Here is a 24603-nt window from a genome sequence, read left to right on the forward strand (position 1 = left end):
TATATTTATATATATGTATATATTACATCTGTACATACATATATACATTTCCTGTGATGGGCGCTGCTTACACCTGTGCAAGTGCACTCGCAGCATATGCTTACTGTGTGTTACATATGTTTACTGCTGCTTATTTGTGCTTACTTGTGCCTTATTCATTATGATAGTACCAATTTGATTGAAGGGATCTGGTTAATAGTCCCATGTGATACTCACGTTCACTTTTACATGTTATAATGTCGGTTTTACAGCAGAACAACATTCATTCCACAAGAAAAATGGTATGTGCTATAGTCGAACTTGAACCGTGAATGCCTGTTTATTAGGCAGATGCTCTAACCACTACACTATTGGTGTTCTGCTTTATTTATATGTATACCTATGGTTCATAGTTACCAGAACACACACCTCAACACTTCACTAACACAGCAGGCATCCATTCTCCTGTTGGGAAAACCACACTACTACACATGCGCCGTTCCCTACTGCTCTGGACCCGTGCCGCATGTTGACTAATTCAAAGTATATTTAGACCTCCCAAGCCTATAGTCCTGGCACATACGTTTGTATGATTGTCAGGGTGTTCATTTGGTCATCCAGGTTTAGGCTTGTCTGACTGTGGACCGGGGCTGTCCTTTACCCATTTGAAAGTCAGATTTAGCATGTGGACAAGGTTACTCCAACTGTTAGCATCCAACCTGTGGTTAGAGATGCAGGGATTTTGCTCACCTCTGGCCAGCTTGATATGTCAGCACTAGATAAAATGGGTGTTCCATTGCTGTTTTCCTTCGCATTCGTTATGAATGCTTTCTTGTGCCCATGTTTGTTTTTTGTGTGTGTGTGTATATATATATATATATATATATATATATATATATATATATATATACATATATATACACACATTATATATATATATATATATATATATATATATATATATATACACATATATATGTGTACATATGCATGCATATACATCTATATGATTTAATTACTTTGATCATACTGCTGAATGACTGTCCTGTCTGCTATGTTTGTGATAACATCAGAGTTAGGTATAACTGCCGTGGCTTAGTGGTAAATCTCATTGATTGTAATGTGTAGGGTCCTGGCGTCGGGCCTGCCCGATGCGGTTTATTGTGCTGCTGGGCAGAACAAGGGCCTTTGGACAAAGGGTGAGTACAACACTTTTCAGCTGTGGTTTTCCGTTTAACCGCCGTTTCACGTCACGCAAACACCTTCTGCATTCTTACTGTGATACGTCACCCCCAGTTCACATTTCAGTGGTATTATATTGTTATACATCATAAAATTAGCAAGATATGCTCTTATACGGATTACGCATCATAAATGGTGTGTGCTGCAGTCAAACATGCAATGTCTGCTCGATAGGCGGATGCTCTAGCCACTACACTATTGCTGTGCTGCTTCATTTGCATACATACCCATGGTTCATAGTTACCAGAACAAACACAGCACAACATCACTAACACGGCAGTCATCCATTCTCTGGTCAGAAATAAAGCACACCACTACACATGCGCCACTCCCTACTGCTCTAGACATGTCCCGTATGTTGGCTCACTCAAAGTATATTCAGACATCCCAAGCTTATAGTCCTGGGACATACGTTCATATAATGGTCAGGGTGTTCAGTTAGTTTTTGGCTCATCTGACTGGTGACTGGGACTGCACTGTACCTGTTTGAAAGTCAGACTTAGTAGGTGGATATAGTTAGTTCCACTGTTAGTATTCTACCTGTTGTTGGAGATGCAGTAGGTTTGCTCACCTCTGGGCAGTTTGATATGATAGCACTAAATATTACGGGGATTTCCGCTGCTGTTTCTCTTCACATTCATTATGACTGCTTTATTGTGACCGTGTTCATTCATATATATATATATATATATATATATATATATATATATATATATATATATATATATATATATATGTATATATATGTCTGTCTGTACATACACATACATATACATCTACATGCTTATTTACATTACCCATACTGTTGAATGACTGCCACTTACCGTCATGCATACCCGCTTACGTCTGCTTTAAAGTGCTTTAATCACCCTATATCTGACTGCCATTATTGTAGCCATCATATAAAATTAGCCCTTGCATGGCTTGGTCCCAGGAATAGGAACACCATAGTCACTGGTTTTACTACTAAACCATCCGTGATACATTCTGTATGGATGGTAATTAGGATATATGACTTTACTACAGCCATTCCACAGTACTGGCAACAAATGTGCCAGTCGGGTGGCGTACATATGTATAGCACATGTTACTACTCATATGTTTCTGAGAAGCATATGTATACATTTGCAAGTATACATATTTATGAAATGGACACATACTTGACAACTACTTGTATGCATGTATGTGTGATGTGTAGCTATGCAAATATAAGTATATACATTTATAGATATATGACTACATATCTGGAGTTATACATGGCCATATATATGAACAACCGCATATGGGAGGTACCTGTACCGTTTGTATACAGGGGCTGTGTGCATCATTATGATGAGGAACCTGGATGGGGTATACAATTTGTGGACATGAACTATTTGGAAGATGGCTATGGGGAAGCTTCATGGGAACATGTGAATGGTATAAATTCCCGATAATGCACTTGGGGAGACGTGCATCATGGTCAGGTGTTTAATCATGGGTCATATATTCTGCAGGACCGGCTGGAGGCTGAGCAGGGTTGTGGACAACTACTGCTAATGCAACTTGTGTCCGGTTGTCTAAGGGGCTGGACATCGTGTCGTGCCATCAAGTCTAATCTTTAGAACAGATACTTATCCCATGAGGGATGGCCAAAAATTGCGGACACCAATGACTTCAATTCTTTTGGCTTTACAAAAATGAGGAAGGGTTATACATGCAAGGGATACATAGTTTACAAGCCTGAGACTGCCTACTAGATATGGGTTGGGGGCACAATGTGCATATATGGCTGCGCCAAGCTAGCAGCCCGAGTATGGGTGGTTTTGGTGGACGTTCATCAAGGGGGAGGTGTGCTGTAGAGGGGATGATGGGTATTCAATTATGTATCCAGGTGGGTTAGGGTTGGATGGCTCAGTTCACGCCAGACCATTATGTGGGTGTGAGCCGGTAACGTTTCTGTACCATGTGTATTGCACATTTTAATGTTCATATGTTTGTGGGATTCTGTTCTGCAGTATGGCCTGTTAGGGTGTATTGTGGATGTGAATGTATGTTCTTTGGTTTCCTATCTGATTCACCCACTGCTCCCTCATACACCTCCAGTTCACCTCTTGTACATCCGACCCAGTCTCCCCTGGGTGAATTATTACATTACCCATCACCCCTCCATATTCCACACACACCATCCATCCCTTCTCTGGTTGATGGCCCATGGCACAGACAACAGTACACATTGCGTACTCTACACATCTCTGGTACCAATATCATTGTGAGGACAACCCTAGCATATTTGATCTTCCACATGCTGTACTTCACGCACATAGGTACACGAAAATACTTATCTTTCATGTCATGGTAGGTAGACCCGGGTAATACCCATTCATCTTTGGGCCATCCAGACAAGGATAACTTGGACCGCGAATGGGCAGTTATTGAGCGAATGTTCTGACCATTGGTAGGGTTGCCACCTTTTCAATTGGCCAAAGTGGGACATTTTCGGAACACACATCAGATTTTACAGGCCGACGCATACCCACGGTCAGTACAAAGGATAGAACTTTTCTTTTATGCCTAAATGGAAGCTTATTCTTGTAGCAGTTTAGTTGCTTATTCTGTTTTTTGTACCATTTAGGTATTTTAGATACAGAAATAACTATTTTATGGCACTATTACATAAAATATGGGACATAATTATGTCCTACAATCGCAGGACATTTGCCATTTTTAATATTTTTGGTAAGGGCACACTTCCCAGAGAGGGACTGTCCCTCTGGGACAGGTGGTAACCCTAACAACTGGGCTAGGCTTAGCAAAGGGCAGTGGCTTGCAAACATGCTGCGTTTCGCTTCCACTTGGTATAACAATCAACACTACAATGGAATACGGACACAGGGTTTTAAATGTCGTTTGTTCGAGGGATGGGGGCTCACTATTCAGCTACGTGCCTTTGTGTTTACTCATTATTTTGGTGTTCGCGAAACTGTCTTGTACGCTTTGCATACATTTCAGTATCCACGGACACTGACAGGAGTGATTACTATTAGAGGTAGGCTGTACTTGTCAGCATTTTAGGTTGTGCGTCTGCAGCCGACATGTTCACGCCTCCATGCAGCGCTTAGACACACCCCCTGCAATCGCGCACGCTTCCTATGCACGTGGATGTTGCAGCAGCGCGCCTTCATCAATATGCATGTGGTGCTGCTGTGCCATCTCTATGCCACACTGTCAGTGCAAGGCTAACACTGCCCTTGCGCCGAGCTTCATGAATCCCAGGGCTTGGAGTTTTCAGATGGGTGCAGTAGCCATCATTTAAAATTTTATATAATAAGGTGAATAAAAGTAAGTGTACATTTCAGTAATGAGTAGCAAATTTCAGTCATTTTGAAGGTTGGATTGATGTGCCCAGGCATCAGCAAATAGGGCATATCTGTTAATTTATTTTATGTGATTTGTAGCCTTTGAATGTTATAGGCAGTGTATATATACAGAGTACAAGAAGACATTCATTCTAATTTAGGGAAATGGACATTTTTGGACATTGCTTTTGCAGGAAGTAAGAGATATTAGATGTGATTTCCTTCTTAAGTATAACAATGTAAAACTTACTTACAGTCAAGGTCAACATCTTTGATGTAAGCATATTACAAGGCATCACAAGCTAAGACACTGTTATGCTCCTTGATTTCATTAAGGAGTAAGAAAAGCTGAGATCTTTGTTGCACAAAGGATTTCTGAGGCCTGAAATGAGTGGTGTACTTCATCATGTGAAAGATGTCTTTCCTTATCTCTGTTGCAGTATTCCTTACAACTGGAGAGGATAGTCAAACATCCAACCAGCATACCAAAGCCTTTAAACCTTCCAAGTGTTGTACATCAGATGCATGTCATACATCAAAGGTGGAACATACATGTGATGAATGAGCACCTAATCCGCAAACGTTCTTTGCCACCAGTCTGGATGCTACTTTTGAATTTGGTCTGCAAGACATTTGCTGTGTTGGCTTCATTTTCAAGTCTTCTTAAGATAAGTGCCCCATTTGGGGTCTCTGCCTTCCTATTTTTTCTTCTTGCTTACCTTTCTATATGTCATCGATTTGTCAACGATTTCCCATAAGGATAGACATGAGAAATGCCTTTTTTATATGGGTGCTACACAGGACCATACTGATTGTGAAATCTGTCAGGCATTTGTCCCAAAGACTTTCCACAGCCATCTGTCATCCCATTCCATTTACTTGGAGAATCAGTAGTTCTAACTGTTAGTTCAGGGTACCATGGCCTCTGAATCTGCCTACCCTGACATTCAGATGTTGATTAAGAAAAAAACCTAAGAAATTGCTCCTCTGGACATCTCTGTTGGGTTGGATGACACAACCAAGGACAGACTGGTACCACTATTAGATCCCTTTTTCACATCCCAGTTAGAGGCCAACACAGGGCTGCCTTCCAGCACATCTGCTTTGCCTACATCTGCTGCAGACAAGGAGGGGGGAACCACAGACAATTATGTAGTAAGGGCCTAAAGGAATTCCCCAAGTTTTTGTCAGGGAAGAGATTTCTGGTAACTTCATTGACTCTAGACAGGGGTCTCCACCCCCTAAATTTGTTAGGACTGATTTTCCCTTAATAAAAGAAGCAGTGAATCATATATCTAGTCCCTGTGGCTAAGGGCTCACACAAAGAAAGACAGGAATTATCTCAGGGCTTTCCAATGCCCTTATGGCTTTAATACCCCCTTCAAGGATTGTTTGTCCCTGCTTCTGTTGCCTGGTCCTCTACTCCTGCAAAACATCATAGGGAATCTGATACCTCTGAAGATGAGCTAGATTTAGACTATAAAGTCATTGGCATACTCTTCTCATATCCATTATCCTCTTGCCCTGGGGTCTGAAGAAGAATATTCATTTTCTCCTGATTACTATATAGAGGAATTATCTTTTGGATATATCCTTGTATGCATGATGGAATATTTTAAATTGAATTGTTCCCAGTTTTTGACATTTGAAAGAGGTACTGTGAACTCTTACAAATAAATTCGCCCAGGCTTTCTGCAGCACCTCTAGTGCTGGAAGCTCTTTTGGACATTTTCTCTTTGGTATCTCAGGCCACTGATTCCAAATCTCTTGCATATAAGAGGCCTAACAGGTTTTATAAATTCCCTGAAGGTCATAAATGTTTATATAAATGTCCTTCCTTTGATCCTGCTGTTATTTTCCTGGCCACTGACAAAGCATCTAAATTACTGACCTCCTCTAAACTTTTACCTTCTGATAAGGGCAACTGTACTATGGAAAGGCATGGGAAAAGTGTACACTTCTGCTGCCTTAGCATTCAGGTCTATTAACTTTTTTGGGGGCTAAACTCTTGTCTAGGTTTGTAAGGGTCCCAGAGCCATTAGCCTACTAACCTCCTATGACCCTATCATGACTAGGTATGCACTGACTCTTCTTTCCAAACTTGGGGACATCCTGATTGATGCATCTGATTATGAGGCAAGGTCACCAGCATCTCTCTGGCTCTGCAGCTACTGAGCTTTTTAAAATCTTGCAGGATAAGGATAAATGTATGCAGGATATGAAACAGATCTTTCTTTCTCAGCTTCCTAAATTCCAGAGAAATTACCCCTGTTAGTCTTCTTTTGTCCATAGGCAGCAGTGGCAGCCTTCCAGGGACAAGGGGCAAAGGGTCTTCCAAGAGAATTTCTTCTGAAAAGCTTTTATCAGGGTTCTAAGAATCAAAAGCCTTCTTTCCTTGACAAATCTGCCTCCATTTGACATTCAGTCATTTCGGCAGCATCTCGGCCAAATCCCTTTGTCATTCATGTTGACTCTGTCTTTTCCTGTCTGACAACAGATAACCATGAACTCTTGGTTATGTTATGGTTTGTTAGTTGCTTCCTCCATTCCCAGACCTTCCTCGGTCTCCTCCTTGCCAGCTCCCTCATTTTTCTGTGGCCCTTTGTGATCTTTTAGTACAGAGAACCAATCTGTGGGTCCCTCCTCCTCAGCAGGGCAAAGGTATTTACTCCAGAATGTTTCTGATTATTAGGATAGAGTGCCCTTAAAGGTCCATTGTGGTTGTCTCCTTTCTCATCCCCTTTCTAAAGGTTCCTTTCTTCCCAATGTTGCATCTCCAGATGTATTTCCCTCTTCTGCTTCCCCAAGCTTTTCTGGTGTCCCTGGATTTTAAAGTATGCTTATGTCCGCATTCCATTTCAACCTCTGTTCAGTAAGTTCTTGCATTTCTCTGTTTCCTCAACACATTATCAGTTCTCTGCTTTACCTTTTGGTCTTTCTATGGCAATGATGGTCATTTCCAAATCTCTAGCACCTATTGTAGCCTTCTACAGACTTCAGGGAATTCAAATCTCCCCTTATTTTCAGGATCTCCTAATTCTGACCCCTCTTATTAGCTGCTTCTTCAAGATCTATACTTTGCTATATTGTTTCTCTACAGTGTGGTGCTCACTCAAAATTTCAAAAAGTCTGTACTGACCCCTTGTCAGGATCGAGTGTTTCTGGGGTGCAGGATTCAGACCATACCATTGATGGCTTTCTTATCACTTCCCAATTTCCTATACTTGACTGCCTATTTTCCATTTTTTCCTCTTCCTCTTCCAGTCCTTCCTACATAAGAATTTCTTTGAGGTCTGGAGTTCATGGCATCCACCATTCCCATGATTCCCTTTGCCAGATTCCATATGAGAAATCTCAATGATATTTTAATACTGCTTGGCTTTAGCACTGCCATTGTCTAAATTTTCCTGTTCCTCTCTTGCTTTGTCTGAAGTTCCACTGGTGGATTCACCAGATTCCCCTAAATCCAGGTCTTCCTGTCAAAGTTCCTCTTGATGAGAGGTCTGATTCTGGCCCTTCAGTCTTTCCACTCCCTTTTTGTCCTAGGTCCTCTAAGGATTTTCACAGATAATACCAGTTATGTGATAGATCAACAAGCAAAGGGGCACAAAATTGTAATTATATGCAGGTAGGATCTTCAGGCTTGGAATTTTGTGATCTGGCATCATTTGTTTCTGCTGGTGGTTTACATTCCCTTGTAGAACAATCTCTGGGCAGAAACTTTGAGCAGGTCCAGGACAGTCCTTTATGAATGGATACTTCACAAGGAGGTGTTCCTGGATATTATACATCAGGTAATACTCCTCATGTAAATCTTTTTGCCTCCCCTCTGAACAGAATATTTACAAGTTTTGTTCCAGAGTGCCAAGTCATCTGCCTAGAGAGTGGATGCCATATCTTTTTCCTGGAAGGGGATGCATCTGTATACCTATCCCTTTCTTCCTATACTACCAAAAGTCTTGCACAAGATCATCTGGGACAGGCCCAAAATCTTGCTGGTGACTCACTTTGAGTCCAGACAGTTCTAGATCCCCTTCTATTACATCTGGCTATGGGCAATCACCACTTACCTCATAGGATGGATCTTCTCAGACAGGACAATGGATCTCTCATTCTCCCTCACTTGCCCACTCTTCGGTTGACTGTCTAGTTGTTAGGGTTTTGATTCATTTTCAACACCAGTTGTTTGAGGAAATCTTTAGGATTTTGCAAGACTTACTTCTTATTTTAAAGTAAACAAAAATTTAAAAGGCATTCTTCATACTGGGCCTCCAAGAAAATCTATTCCTCCTTCTTGAGAACTTAATTTTCTTCTTGAGAAATTAACTCAGTTTTTCTTTGAGCCTGCAGTTTTCTCTTCCTTACTACAATGTACTTAGAAGACTGTACTGTTGGTTGCTTTTACTTGTACTAAGAGACTCTCTGACCTTCAAGCACTCAAGACAGTTACGCTTTTTTGGATTTTCACAAGTACCAGGTCTCTCTTCATACCGATTCCTATTTTATGCTTAAGGTGGTAGTGATTTGTCTTTGATCAAACAATTCACCTTCCTTCTTTTTTCACCTCTGCACAGAATGCTAGTGAGAAGATTCTTCACACCATGGATTTACATAGGCAGACCAGATCTTACCTGGAGAAGACAAAAGATATCAGGAAGACTTTTTGTTTCTTTTCATGCTAGGAAATTGGGTTTGTCTATTTTTAACCAAACCATCTCCTCCTGTCCATTTCTTTGTGCTATTCCTTTCATAGCAAATGGCTTTCTTCTTCTTCTCTTCATGCTCAATCTGCTGGGGCAGTTGCCTCTTCTTGTGCATTGTTTCAAGGGACAAGATACTAGATTTAGTTTGGAAGCTGCTACTTAGTCTTCTGTACATACTTTTACTAAACGTTACAAATTAGATGTCATTTCTAGGGCCAGGGTAGAGTAAGCCAGGGCCATCCTTCATAGGTGTTTGGAGGGTTCATCTCTGGCTTCCTCCTCCCATCCTCTCCAGTAGCTTTTGCATTCATCCATTTGTTAAGAATATTGCAACAGTGATGACAGAAGGGGAAGTTATGCTATCACTTACAGGTGACTTACCCCTAGCCATTCTCCCCAAGCTTCCATGATCTCTTCTTTCATAACTGGTTTAATCAATATTACTTTTTTCATTCACCATTAACTTAGCTATTCCTTCCAGTCCCAACCCCAACTTTCATCTTGCTTTTCTCTGTTTTATACCACTTTTCTTGCATATACTTACTGATAGGTATTTAAAAAGTATTATCTCCATCTGTCCCTGTGTAGTTGTTTTTTATTTTATATATACCCCTTTCTATTTCTTGCTGCCTCAACCTTGTAGAAAAAGCATTATTAGCCTTTGGACTGGTATCAAACTATAACCTTTCTACTGCTATATTTTTCACCTATATTCTCTCATCCTCACATCTTTGAACATTTTCTTTAATTTTACTTTCTCTGTCTCTCTCTTGTCTGTCTGTCTCTCTCTCTCTCTCTCTCTTGTAAATTTAAACAGTACAGGCCACAAATTACATTGAACTGTCTATGCATTAAATTACCACAAAGAAGTACACAACAAATACCGGTGAAGAGGTTATAATTAAATAGCGTATACTACCTTGGAATAAAACCTCTCATTTGTACAAGAAACTTCAAATTAATTAATTCAAAAAACACATTTAAGTGCTTTAGCACAGCTGCGATTCATTAATTGTAAATATGCAGCTATCAAACTATGGATAAAAGAGAAATGACCTTTTGATTAAAATAGTGCTGACAGCAGACGTACACATGCAATAAAATCCTCTTAAAGTAATATCGCCTGTTCAGCTGTGAAACACCTTAATTAATCTATTAAAGCATTTTAGTTGGTTTAGACATAACCAGCCCTCGTGATAAGACTGTGGAAGACAGCCAATGCATATTTTAAAAATGAAATAATCTATTAATTAAAAAAATACAGACCACTGTCTAGGACATGCAGTAAAATCACATTTGTGTAAAGTCTCTAGTTTATCTATAAAAATACTTAATTAAATTAATATAATATTGTACTTCCTTAAATGCAGCCAGCATGTGTGATAAACTGTATAATGCATACAGGCAAATTGTATACCATCCCCTTAATTATAAAGTGCACAATACACTTCTGCACCTATAATAAAATAATCTACACTTTCTCTGTGGAAACCTTAATGACCTTGTTGAATCATTTTAATTGCTTTATCACAAGTATATTTATGACAAAACTGTAGTAAGCCAGCACCATAGTATGATTACATAAACCAAATCCTAGCTTGAATAGTATAGACTATTTAGTCCTTTAATAAAAAACACAATTAAATACTTTATTTTATTTAGCCTTTAGCTTGCAAAAGCAAGAACCTATTGGAGATGTCATCTATTCTATCAAATTCACAGGCAGTAGACCTTACTTTTCTTCAGGATGTACCACATTCCATGCCATTAGGATTATGATCCTTCCTCAAAGATGCAGCATGCAATCCCTAACCTGATACGAATGTTTGTGCATCGAGAAAACAGGCCCTGTGACCCTGCTATCCTTCTACATGCTTGCAGCAACTAATATTGTTTAACATCATTGCAGGCCATGCATTCTGAGTACTGATGCCAGCATAAAGACTGTAACATTGAATCAATAACTGCCTTAAGAAAGGTATCTGAAAATGTTTTGCATTATAGTCTGCTGTGCTGTGATCTTATTGTTGTACTGGTCAGTAATACAAGCTTTATCACCACACGCTTGTCTCAGATATGGCATTGATACTCTTGTACTTCCTGACCATCAAACCACTTCACATGCAAAAAGCATGGCTCCTTGTAATGGTTTCCATGACTTTAACTCTGAATACTAACTCATATGCCTTACCATATCCCTTTTAAGTCCTTATCACAGTAAATGATCCTTGTCCTTAGCCACAAAAATTATCTTTGAAGTTTACTGCTGGCCAGTAAAACTGAAGCAGAGACAAATGTCATGCTAGACAGTCTTACATTTTTCTTTATGGTATCTTCTATTCTTTCATGCACTATATGCCTAATGGGAGCTCATTTCTCATAACATGGGTGTCAGTCAGTCATGTCACATCACAATGTTTGATCATCTGTCTTGTGTTTTACAAAAACAATTTACAGAACAATCTTTGCTCTTTTGAGGTAACTATCCCTTTATAAGTACAGACAGTGGCATGTATGATTATTCCAGTAATAGCTGGTGAGGACAGCACAGAGGCAAAGAGTTGGATGAAGGGCAGACTGACATTGCTTTTCCTGCCGAGACCTGTAACACCATGGATAGTCTGGGAGAGATTAGGATCACATTTAGCATCATTGCCTTATCTGACCTTATGTAGTCTGTGAAGTTAAGATGAAAAGCAATGATCATCGTTTTCATGTAACAGGAGTCACTGTTACTCTTACTGCAGTGATAATGGCAGCTAATACAATGCAAGTATTTATGCTAGTGTGGGACTCATTATAGATCATCTAAGCAAATTGACTTTAATCAATTCATGGCCTGGCAAGCCTGCCTTAGAGAATGGTGTTCTAATACTCTCCCTTTTTTAATGTGTACAAAATCACCCCAAACTCCTTAAATAAGAGGCTTCTTCCCACCTAAGCTATTTAACAGAAAAAAAATTGCTTGCATGTCTCAAAACGTAAGCTAAAGTTTAAAAAAACAGTCAGTGAGTGTTAGTTAGAAGTTAAAAAGAAGGGCATGTTGGATCATACTGTTCAGTATGACACTCAGTAAATTAAATGGATAATACCACAGTATAATTATCCGTACTCACTCTATCTTTTTCCAAAAACAAAGACATTGGAACATAGAGATAAGTACCTTTTATTGTACCAGTGCAGGTTATGCAATTACTTGAGCTTTCTACTATAGTGAGAGCTCAAGTGACTGAGAAACCTGTGTTGGTTCTGTTAAAGGTATTACACCATCTCTGTACTCTAGTGTGTTTGTGTTTTCTGTTGGTGGAAAAAGTTTTGGCATTAGGATTGGGTATGGGTGTGACAGTTTTTGCAGGTTAGACTAGGTTTAGAGTAAGGACCAGGGGTAGTTGAAGGGGGCAGATTTAATGTTGTGTGTGTGAGTGCTGGTGTATCTGATTGCCTAGTTTAGTAGCACTGTTATGGAATGTGTAGAAGTTGGAAGAAGGAGCAGGGTTAGGCTTAGCCTATATTAGTAAGACCAAAGCATAACGCTACCAGCCAGATTCACTAAAGCCCACACAGTCCATTTACACTATATTTATGTCACGGCATGACACGCACATGGTAGCAAACTGTTTTAGATTCAGTAAGCAGCTCTACATGGCGTGTAGAGCCATGCAGAGCCACACAAACAAGGTAAACACTGTGGCATACTAATTATAACATAAGCAGTTGAATTGTATACTAATTAACCAATCCAAGATGGAGGAGCTATTCAACAAGCTATAAAGCAACCATGTAGACTAGGTGCTGGTTTTCATTGTGAATTCCAAAACCTACTGGAATACAGCCATGGAAAGGTGTCTACACATAACCAATGCTAGGGGCTGCTGATGCTTTAATTTATGTGTATGCGCTGCAGGCTGAAGTCTATGCTGCTGCTGCTGCTAATAGACCAGGGCCAAGAAGGCAAAGAGTTTCCAGAACCCAGTTTACTTATCACAATCCATATGATGTGGAAATTGTAGAGCATTACAGGGTGGACAGACACACACTATAGTGACTCTGCAACATATGTCAACCTCAGTTCAGAGGCAGGGCAATCCCAGGGGAACCCTTCCCAGTGGAGACAAAGGTATGTGTAGCACTTATAATTTTAGCTACAAGTACCTTTCAGAGACCAACAGGGGACATGCTGGGGGGTGTGCATCAGCATTCAGGATCCTCCATCAATTCCTGAATGCTATGCTCCAATATACCAGTGACCATGCATATTTTCCCTGTACTCCTAAGGACAGGGCCAGAAATATGCAGGAGTTCTACCCTGTAGCACACTACTCTGAAGCACTGGGTACTATAGATTGCACACATGTAGAAATTAAGCCACAACCCAAAGAGCAGGGAAGGCTCTATATAAACAGAAAGGCCTTCCTCTCTATTAACTGCCAAGTTTGTGTGAAATTTCAAGGAAATCAACTTGAATGTGTGTACTAGTAACCCAAGCAGTTACCATGCCTCACATATCTGGCATACCTCCTAACTGTATCATATGTTCACTAATGGGGATATCCCACACAGTCATTTACTGTGGGATGCAGGTTATGCACTGGAACCATTGCTGATGATGCTGATCAAAATGCACATAGAAAACTGCTGAAAAATCTCATAATGAGGCACATGCTCAAACCAGAAATATTACACAGTGTGTGTTTGGACTGCTGAAGTCTTGGTTCTGGTGCCTAGATACATCTGGGTGAACCCTGCAGTACAATCCATAGACATGTACTGAACTATTCAGTGTATGTGCAATGCTACACAAAATCATCCTGAGTAAACAGCTTCAGCCGCATCAACAAGGGGAAGGGGCACACATTCCACCACCAATTGAAGGTCACCACAGCCACTTGCAAGTGAGGAGTCAGAAGGGGAATCAGCAGCTGCTGTGCAAGTAGACAGACATACGTTTGCTCAATATGCCCTCTCATTGGCTAAGATACACTCACTCACTCACCACCTAAGGGGCTACAGCCTTCCTCCTACGCACATAGATATAGTAAAATTTATAGCAGACAACACTCATAACCTTTACTTACCCATGTAATGGCTGTCTACTTCTAGCATCAGGCAACATCAGCCCTGAACTAAAGCTGTCACAACTGTTGGAGTTATAAGGTAAGTGATGAGCCTGGAGTGTATTGTGTAATAATTATGAATGACTAGCATATACTTGCATGTTGTTACTTGGTGATGCAAGTAAGTAAAAGGTGGGTGATGTGTACAGAAATGACCTTAACATGTGACAGCAGAGACTTATTTAATTTATATGTGTCTGTTATTAAAAAGTAGGCCTCAGGCATCAAAGATTCACACAGTCATACTTCTCCAAAGTACTGCTGTCCACTGCTTGCCCTCAGTTTAGCACCATACATTTGCACTGAAAATCATTAAAGATAGAAGTTAGAAAGCAATGATACACATTTCAGTTTCAAACTTCACAACCCTCACAAGATCAGTAACAATACTGATGCAAAAAAGTGTGATGCTATCAACTGTCTAACTTTCTAAGACCAGTATAAGTCAAAGGTACAGTTAACAATTCAACATCAAAAATGCAGATATACTAAGCACTAAATCATCTATGCACCCTGATCATCAGACACAATGCTTATGCATCTCTGAATCCAAAAGATAGCAAACAGGGATATGGCACAGTTATCATCACTTGCACAGGGTAGTGTGTGTGTGGGGTAGCCTACGCTGATATAGAAGGTTGGTGAGTATGTGTAAGCAAGAAGGAGAAGCAGGCAGATATTCGGATAAAGTAACAAGTGGCCAATGAGACAAAATTAGTTTTAAGCTTCACGGCAAAACCATGTAACTGTTGTGTGCGTGTCTGTATGGGTCCTCCAGGTGAAACTGGTGTGTGTGTCTGCATGAACACAGCTAAGCTCTGTGCTCGCTCTACATCTCACCATGTTAGACAGCTGTGAGCCATGCATGGTAGAGTTACAGTTCATAGTTGTCATACCCAACCATGAGAACTGGCTCTGCCAGGAGTTGCACTGGCATGTTCACCCCATGGTCAGATTCACTGCTGCTACCTGAAAGTGACTGATGTCTGCTGGATGAGCTCCCCTCATGAGGACACCCAAGACCATCACCCCATGGTCTGCCATGTCTGGGTGTGGACAGTTTAACCACTGACAGAGCAAAGGCACTACTGCCGCTATGGGACCATGATCAGGCATGGCCATGCTGGCTAACAGCAGATGATGTAGCTGACCTGCACCCACAAAGTTGCTGTCCCCCTCCTAGCAGATGTTCCATCACAGATACCACCCATTCCAAAATGTCATTTATCTGATCCATTGAATAGGCAACACGGTGGATGCAGTCATGCATGTCAGCCTGTGCCACATCTGCAACCCTAAGCATTTCCATGGAGCACCTATAGAAATGTGCTTGTGCCTCCACGACTATCCTAAACATATGTTGTGCAGGACAAGAAGAGACACCTGAATCAGGTGGAGGATGAACAGGAGGCCTTCTCCAAGCACCGCTAGCAACCCTCCTGTGTGGCATCTTGCCCAAACTTTGGCTACGGCTAGTGTCAACAGGTACTGAAGCAGCAGCAACCACAGTTCCCTGATCAATTGTCGAACCCTTCACTTGTCCAACATCTGAGGGTTTACTGAAATGGGTAGGCATAGGCCTACTGGCTTTGTCTGATGGAATTACAGGGGATGGCTGTATGCCCCCTCAGTGTCAGACTCAACCTCTGCACCCCCTGACTTTGCCTCTGTTTGGCCACCATTATCATCAGAGTCTGTTGATACTTCAACATCAGGTAGTAGAAGTCCCACACTTCCACTGTCAGGAAAACCTGTGATAATAAGCAGCAAATACAGGAAACAATTAATACCTATAGTACTAGGGTGTAATATATGCTAGCAAACTAACAATGATGCCACTATTACGGACAGTACAGCAATACATACAACAGTCCTGACACCAACATCACAAACTATATATCTTTGAACTGCTCATCAGTACTGACATAAAAATGTTTGGTTAACCATGTGCAGATGATTGTATTCTCCCTATGCTGGATGGTCCTGGAAGAAGTTATGCAAAAGGTAAGGACAACATAATCACAATTAACAGTAACACAGGGGGTAAAACATTTTGCCATTTATATGTCCATTAACTATACTTTCAACAAGAATTTGGATGACAAGTCCAGCCTAAGCCTCCTGTGTAATCAATAAGAATGTGTTGTTAACTGTAGCAATCTACAATCCCCCCCCAACTGATTTCTTGTCAAACAGACCTAATGTATTGATGTAAATATTTTACTGTACAAGAGTATTTAAAAATGGAGATACATAAGCCTACCTGGAAGTTTCTCCTAGGACGTACTTGCTGTCCCTGACACAGTAGCACAAATGCCAAGAGCATGCTGTTGTGCACTTTCCTAGGAGCTGTCTGGATCCCTGATAGTGAACAGGAACTCTTCATTTGCTGTTAGGGGTGGCTGTGCAGCAGGCTTCCCAGTACACATCTGATCACAGACAACTGCAGCTGCTCTCCTCCATGCAGGTGAGATCATGTCAGTGGCCCTATGGAACACCTGATCACATACCCTGCTGTGGATGCCTACTGCATTCACATCAGCAACTATCTGCTGCCAAATTTGCATTCTGCCTGACATATCTGCACTTCCCCTCTCAAGCACAAAGGCACCATGTCGCCTAAGAGCTTCCAGAAGGACTTGATTCTCATGGTCACTGAAGGATGATTCCCGGGGAATGAGACACCTGGGTTCCATAGTCCTAAGTGTCCTAAAACACAATAAAAAGATAATACACAAAAGTATCACATACCTAAAAATACCTGTTCCCAGATAAAACAGAAAAGGTAGCATTTCAGTATTACCCACTGGAGAAACATAAAACAGTCTAGATATTTGATATACGAGCAAGAAGAATTGTGTGGTTGTAACATATTACATGCACACACAAAGCAAGGCTGGCTGCAAAACAAGGGAGAGGAACAGCAACAACATAGGTTCATAGGTATTTACTAGGCTAATGACCACAAAGGCCTTTTTAAGCTAAGCCATGCATCCCAAATCTCTGACAAGTTCTAATACCCTTGGTAAGTGTAAGCATGGGCCAAGAAGATGAACCATTTACAGGTTATTTGTATCCATTAGAGACATAGCTGCCAAACCAGGGAAGAATTTCTGGTTTCCCATCCAATTGTCCAAGTTGCACTTGAATAGGGTTAGGGACGAACTCTGATTCACATGGATGTGGATCCTGTTCCATAGATGGGGTAGTCTTTGGGATACATACCTATTTCTCCAGCAGGTCCTATTTATATCACAGGCAAGGTTAAAGTCTTTAGAACAGGTAATTCTGGTGCTGTTTATTTTGTGGATATGCAGGTGGTCCATCAGAGTGGGGTCTGACAATGCACTGTATGCCAGGCATAGATCTCCCTTCAAAAGCCTGTAGGAGTCAGAATACAGGGACAGGGCCTTGAGGTGGTCTGCATAGGACATTTTACTTATGCCCTGTATTCTTTTAGTGAGGAACCTCTGTGGACGTTTCAATTGTTGGATATGCCTGTTTAGGTACATATACATACCAAAGGAAGCATTGTACTCAGTTATAGCTCTGTTTATCCTGTTTGTGGCAAAACAGAAATGTAGCTTTGCTGCCCACCCTCAAAAGAACAGACAAATCATACATTTTGCTAACAAACCATCAATGAAATGCTAAAAGTGCTATCAAATGAACTGTCCCTAAAACACAGATTTATTACAGAACATTCCATTTTAAGCTGTTTCCAATCATGTATACCTTTAAAATGCACTGACAAACTTGACCATACCATCAGTACACTTCTAAGTAATGCATGCAGATAACAGTAGCATTTGCTAATGAATATATTTATAAAAATATGAAACAGTTTTTTCTTAAATGACATTTCAGTATCTGCATTATATAGCTGAAAAAATGCAAGCATACCTTCTCAAGTTCAGTAGTCTTCTGTGCAGATATATCCCAAAGTAATAGCCTTTTCTGTGTTCTCCACATAAACAAGCCTCCTCACTTTCAGGTTCCCTAGCTACATGGTTGCCTTTTTATGGTGTAGATTCAGGGCTGTTAGCACAGTGAATATGCAAATGAGGTGTGAACACATTAAAATTGCTAAATCCCAAACTTTTGGCTCAGTGTAGTAAATGTAAACATAATAAAGGCACTCCCTCAGTGTTTGTTGCCAATGGATTGCAACTGTGAATTATTACTGGTAGTGAGAATGAAAACACAACAGCAATGCAGACTGCCCTACATCCAGTGGGTGTGTCAGGTTAGACTTACAAAGCGTATATAAATAATTTTATCACAGTTGGAAATGTAAGCAAGCAGCACATAATTCACAGGTTCTGTTCATGAACATCCAACCTCCCCTTCATTTGCTGACAGCTGTATATTATTGATTTGATATCCTCACATATTTTAAGAATGAGGATATGGCATGTCTCAGATTTCTGGTCAGATAAAGGATGAGCACCTAACATAGAGAGGTAAGACAGAGGTGCATTTTTGCAAGCAATAGTCATAAATGGTTGTGTGATCACTCAGTGTACTAAATCCAAAATGTATACATGTACAAATAAGTGTTATGTGGTATCTTAGTACAGTGAATGATGTTGTAGTGGGTTGTATGCAGAATGATTCCAGTTCACTGCTGCAAAGCTGTTTGTGTGGGAAAAAGGGATAAGACACCCTTACTGTGTTCTGATGGCTCATTGTAGTGAGATTTCATATCCAGACCTATGTAGAAATATTTCAAGTGTACTAACAAATATTTTGCAGTGTTTATATATAGATTGGTTTTCATCATTTCAACTACTTTTCCCTTTTATTTAAATTTTTTTGGCCATTATTTCTGTGGGGTGCTGCTTAGCGCAAAAAGAGGGAAGCAGAGATAATGAATGTTAGGTTCGGCTGTGCTTATCTTATTTGCACAATGTTTAGCAGTGCTCAAACTACACTACTGACCCACACAGGAAGCAAACAGAACACCTGCAGACAGAACATCTGTAAAAGTGCAAAGGTCAAAAAGAGTACATTGTTGAAACTTTTACTTTCCATCACGCAAAGCCACTTAGTGGCATTGTGTGGTGGTTAGCAAGGTTCCTCAACAGCTGTAGTCATGGAACATCTGCAAACAGCATGCAGACAGCCAACAATTGAAACAGGGTGCATTTAATTAATTCTGTTGGACACTGAGCAAACATGCTAATCGGCATGGTGGTTAACACAGAGAACTTAAGAATGAGTAGGAAATTATGGAACTGTCATGTAACTACTCCTGCAGCAGCAAGTGTAAGTGTAGGGCTGGAGTACAGATGGTCATGGATTTTAGCACAGGGTATGTAACCTATTTTACTGTTGTGGTAGTGTAGATTATAGAAATGAACTGTAAAATAGACAGGCTTTATTTCAACATTCTTATGTGCAAGTGTATGACTGCCATACGCATGGTATTAGGTTCTAATAGAGGACATTCCAGATATTTTTACTGTTGTTACATTTTATTCACTCTCATTTATAACATTTTAGATAGTGGAGCTGATATGAATTATATGTATGAGGGTTAAGACACCCTTAGTGTGTTTTCAGATGTATAACTGAGGGTATACTGTCTACTATATTTCTGTAAGTATGATTCTGCTATCTGGACTTGTAAGACCTTCACAATTTAATAAGACACATACACAACTGGATCTATATACATGATTCTTCTCAGGTCACACACATATATGTGTACCACCTCAAACTGTCAACTGTATTTATTAATGTTCCTTGAGTACGTCTGAGCAGCACTTCTTCTGTGGCAGAGATGGAAAATCAACACTGTCGAAGAAAATATTTTGCCTCCTATGCCTAGGTTTGAATACCACACTTTAAAAATCAGTTATATCAATGTATAAAGCCAAAGACAAATGTGTCATGTCATGATATTTATGCCCCCAGTGCATGTCTGCAATCTTGACTGACCTAAATGTTACCTTCCACTTTTCAATACATATTTCCAAGCTACATCAGCAAACACCCCTCAAACAAAAGTCAAGTGTCAGATTAACCTTCCTATTTCAAATATTTATGTCATCCCTGCTTGGCACTGCTAAGCTCTGCTTAACATCATTCAAGTCCGGCTGGCATCTCTGCTTAGGTTTGCACACTACCAGTAAATGTGATAACTGGAACTGGAGGGAAAGCATAATTTTCCATTGCTCAAGGTTGACTGTTAGACATTTTATTTTTATTTATTTGTCATTTGTTAACCGGGTTGGTCCAACTGAGCTAGAGGCCTATTTTCAGTGGAGACCCAAGGAGAAAACCTCCGTTTACATATACAAGACAATCAAAAGAGAAAAAAAGCAATTGCAAATACATAATTAAAAATATCAAATTTACATAGGACTTTGAATACTATAGGAATAGAAGACAAGCGGCATACATGAAAGAGATACACAATGTCAAAAAGAACAGAATTAGTTGGATACAATAGTATCCATGGCTGGAGTTAGTGGAGAAGCTGCTGAGTTTAGGGAATAGAGGTGGGGTGTTCAGGAGTCCAGGATATTTACTGGACTCCTGGTAAAGCGCCACAGCCAAAGGCTTCTGCAGGGGACTATTATGGCTACCAGAACAAGTATGAGGCATCGAGTAGTTTGCCTCAGGCTGTATCCAGTGCTATTGGAATCCAACACACTGGAGAACAGTGTAGATATCATTTTAATGACCTACGCATGCACAAAAGGGATACCCTCAGCAGTTGGTCGATTGAATTTGAGACTGGGAAAATCTCACAGCTGTGTAGGTATGAAAATAAGAGAGTATTTTCTGTTCTTTCCCCAGCTAATGGTGTCATAGAGTTCAATCAACTTGCTCATGCTGCTCGAATGGAGAGACTGAGGGAAGCAAGTTGTATGTGTGCACAAGACAAGTGTTGGTAGCTTTAAAAGTTAAAGACAGATTTTTTTTTTTTTTATACAAATGGAGCATGCATATCCTAACTGTAAAAACAAGTATGCATACATTAGTCTGTAGCACAAATCAACTTTAGGAGTCAAATATAAGACTGTAGTCTGAGATTCTGGGTTCAAATACCACAAGTTACAACTATACAGTACTGCATTTTTAATAATGTTTATATTAAATTAAACTCTATGCAAGGGGCATAAATGACCTGCTGCTAACTGTAATCTGTATAACTGGAACATGCACATATGCAATATATGCACATTTCAAGAATTATTTTCAACAATCTGTAGGTATAGTGTGTATTTGTTAGGAAGTATACTTAAATGTAATACTTCACATAAAATAGTTGTATAACTGTGCTAATGCACTGTATCTCACATATGATGACACTAATTTTCTTTCTTTTTTTTTCTCTCACCTTAACCCTTATCTCTTTTTTAATTTCTATTATGTGTCATCAAAATGTCTCCATGTCATCCATCTTTGCCAAATCACTAAATGCTACACAGCGAGGTAGGACAACCTCTGTGAATCAGCCTGCCCCTGCTTCACCCGCTCCAGCACCAATGCCCAGCATGTCTGGGACCCAACCTGGCAGCACTACCTCTGCTGCTCTGGCACTACCTGCACTCTCAGATAGTACTGCCCTGGAAGAAGGTACAGTGTCACCTTCTGTAAGCAGTAGCAGAGATGGGGATTTCATCATCCACTGAGAGATGCCAGGGTTGGTGCATAGTTTCATGCACTGTACCATTAGCTTACACCTACAACAGATGGAGAGGCTGCTCTCCTTCATGTACATAGGAGATGACATAAAGCACACCATTCACCAATGATGTAAGGGGACAGTGACGACAGTCCAGTGGGTGAGGACTCACTTCTTACTGTTTCCATGTTTGAAGAGCATGAGTGCCTGCTGTCCCATTCCATCACCCTAATCATGGTGCCCTACAACCTTTTGTGTTCCTCACTGTCTCTGAGTCTTGTGTTGTTTGTCGTGTTTGCATGTGCTTCTTCACCTACCCACTTACCTGACCCAGAAATACCTACATCCCTTACTCAGCATTCATTTCTTAGTGAATTAAAAAAAATGGACTCCTGTCCAACAAAAAAAAAAAAAATGTATATATACATATATATATATATCATCCCATACATAGCTCTCTATTTCATACATGTGTCATTTTGACACTCCTGATTTGGTCCGATTAGCTATACAACATGACTGAGTTGTTGTCACCTATTTCTGTGGAGGTTATGGTCCAAATTCAGCTAATATTCTGCACGTATTATCAGTTTTTACTGTTGAAGAAATGGATAGCTATAGTTGTGTCTTACCTACCTCCTACACATTCCTGTATCGCTTTCTCTTTGTTCTTCCCCATGCTTGCTCCCCATTTCACCACTTTCCTATCTACCGCATTTTAACACCTATAATCTTGTCAAAAAATCGAATCACATACAACACACATAAGTACCATAATAAACAATAGATCCCTTCACTTTTTGGCCTCTGTGTTTGCGTGGAATTTGCCATCATTCACCAAAGCCAAGTAACACTGAGCGGCATTACAATGCTGGGGTCACTTCCACACAATGCAACTTAACCCTGCTGCACTATGCCAACACATAGCAACACGAACTATAAAGAATTTGTGTCATTGCATTATCATTTTTTATTTCAAATTATACAATGACCACCCCATTAATATTCCAAAACGTGCACGCTGATTGGCCAGCGCGCCTGTTGTAAATCCCACAATATACCAACAGAAAAAGTTCTGGTCGCCTGGACTTTTTTCCGTTGGTATAACATGTCCAAAACCTTTTTTTTTCTTTTTTAATAAATAAAAAAAAAAAAAAACAGAGCAATGGAGATTTTCTTTTCTCCATTGCTTCCGTTTCAAAGCATTGATGTACTGGGTATGCGTAGGAATGCAAGTCCCATACACATGCACAGTACATCAACACAAGGAAGCAGTATACCACCACCGGCGGAAGAATAGTAATGCACCGTTATACAAAGACATTATTTAAGAAAAGTAAGTATTTTTTTCTTAAATAATGTCATTGTATAATAGCAATAACTGACTCCGTGGTTGTGGTACATTGAAATTTACCCACGGTTGGCTTTAATTAATCACTTGGGCTTTGCCCTAGTGATTAAACCATGTCAACTGTAGGTAAATCTTCAATATACCACACCACATCATCGGTTATTGCTTAAGTATTAGATACACTTGGATTCAAACCCAATATCATCTTTTCTCAAAAATAAATCTATTAATGCATTTACATCTACTGCCACAGATTCAGCTAAGCTGCAGGTGTGTTTCATATACTCAATACTAACTGTTAGACTTTTGGCAATGTGAATCACATTTGCGAACTGCTTAACTACACACAAACAGGGAAAGTAATGAAAAAGTATATCTTGCATGCACAAACACTTTACCAACCATTGTAAAAACCTGCTGCTTGACGCTGCACTGTGCAAAGTCAATATTAGTATGCGTTAGTGCTGTTTACTGTCTATTTACTCCTTATGGTATGAAACTACATGTGGAAACATAACAAGCTAAAGGCCCTAGCTAACAATATGTCACTTATTTACAATGCAGCTATGTGTGGCCTCCCCCGTTTACTGCAACCCTGGTGCCTCAGTACTTTTTCACACATATATCAACTACACTACATAAATTAATATCAAATGTTGTGTGATATTCAATGCAGGTCAGTCTGGCAACATGTAGAACTAGAACTATAGCCATCAACTGACCCTGGGGACTATTGACCCATAAGTCTAACTAGCCTTACCTGCAAGGCTATGGAAAGAATCATCATGGACCTTATCCACAGAGATAAAAGTGACCTTCAACACTCTTGACCTCACACATTTTGGTTTTGTCAAGGGTAGATCTTGCTTATGAAACATGGTGGACTTCTTTGATTATATCCTCAAAGCCTTGGATGAGGGAAAACAGGAAATACTGCCTATGCTTATTTAGCCAAGGCCTTTGGCACAATCTCCCATTCAGGCATCATAGAGAAAATCTCCCATCTGTGGATTAACCCTTGCAACACTACATGGGTAGTCAACTGGCTCATCTACAGAACACATACTGTCAAAGTTGGGGAGTCTAACTCCACCAGTAACCAGTTACCAGTGGAGTACCACAAGGATCTGTGTTGGGCCCTCTACTGTTTGCAATCTATTTCTCTGAAGTCCAAGTGAAGGTAAATGGCCTGTGACTTACCAAGTTTGCAGATGACTGTTAACTGGGCACAGTTGTA

Source organism: Protopterus annectens, chromosome 7.part0 (genome assembly GCF_019279795.1).
Source record: "Protopterus annectens isolate FY-2018-M chromosome 7.part0, PAN1.0, whole genome shotgun sequence".
Lineage (NCBI taxonomy): Eukaryota > Metazoa > Chordata > Ceratodontiformes > Protopteridae > Protopterus > Protopterus annectens.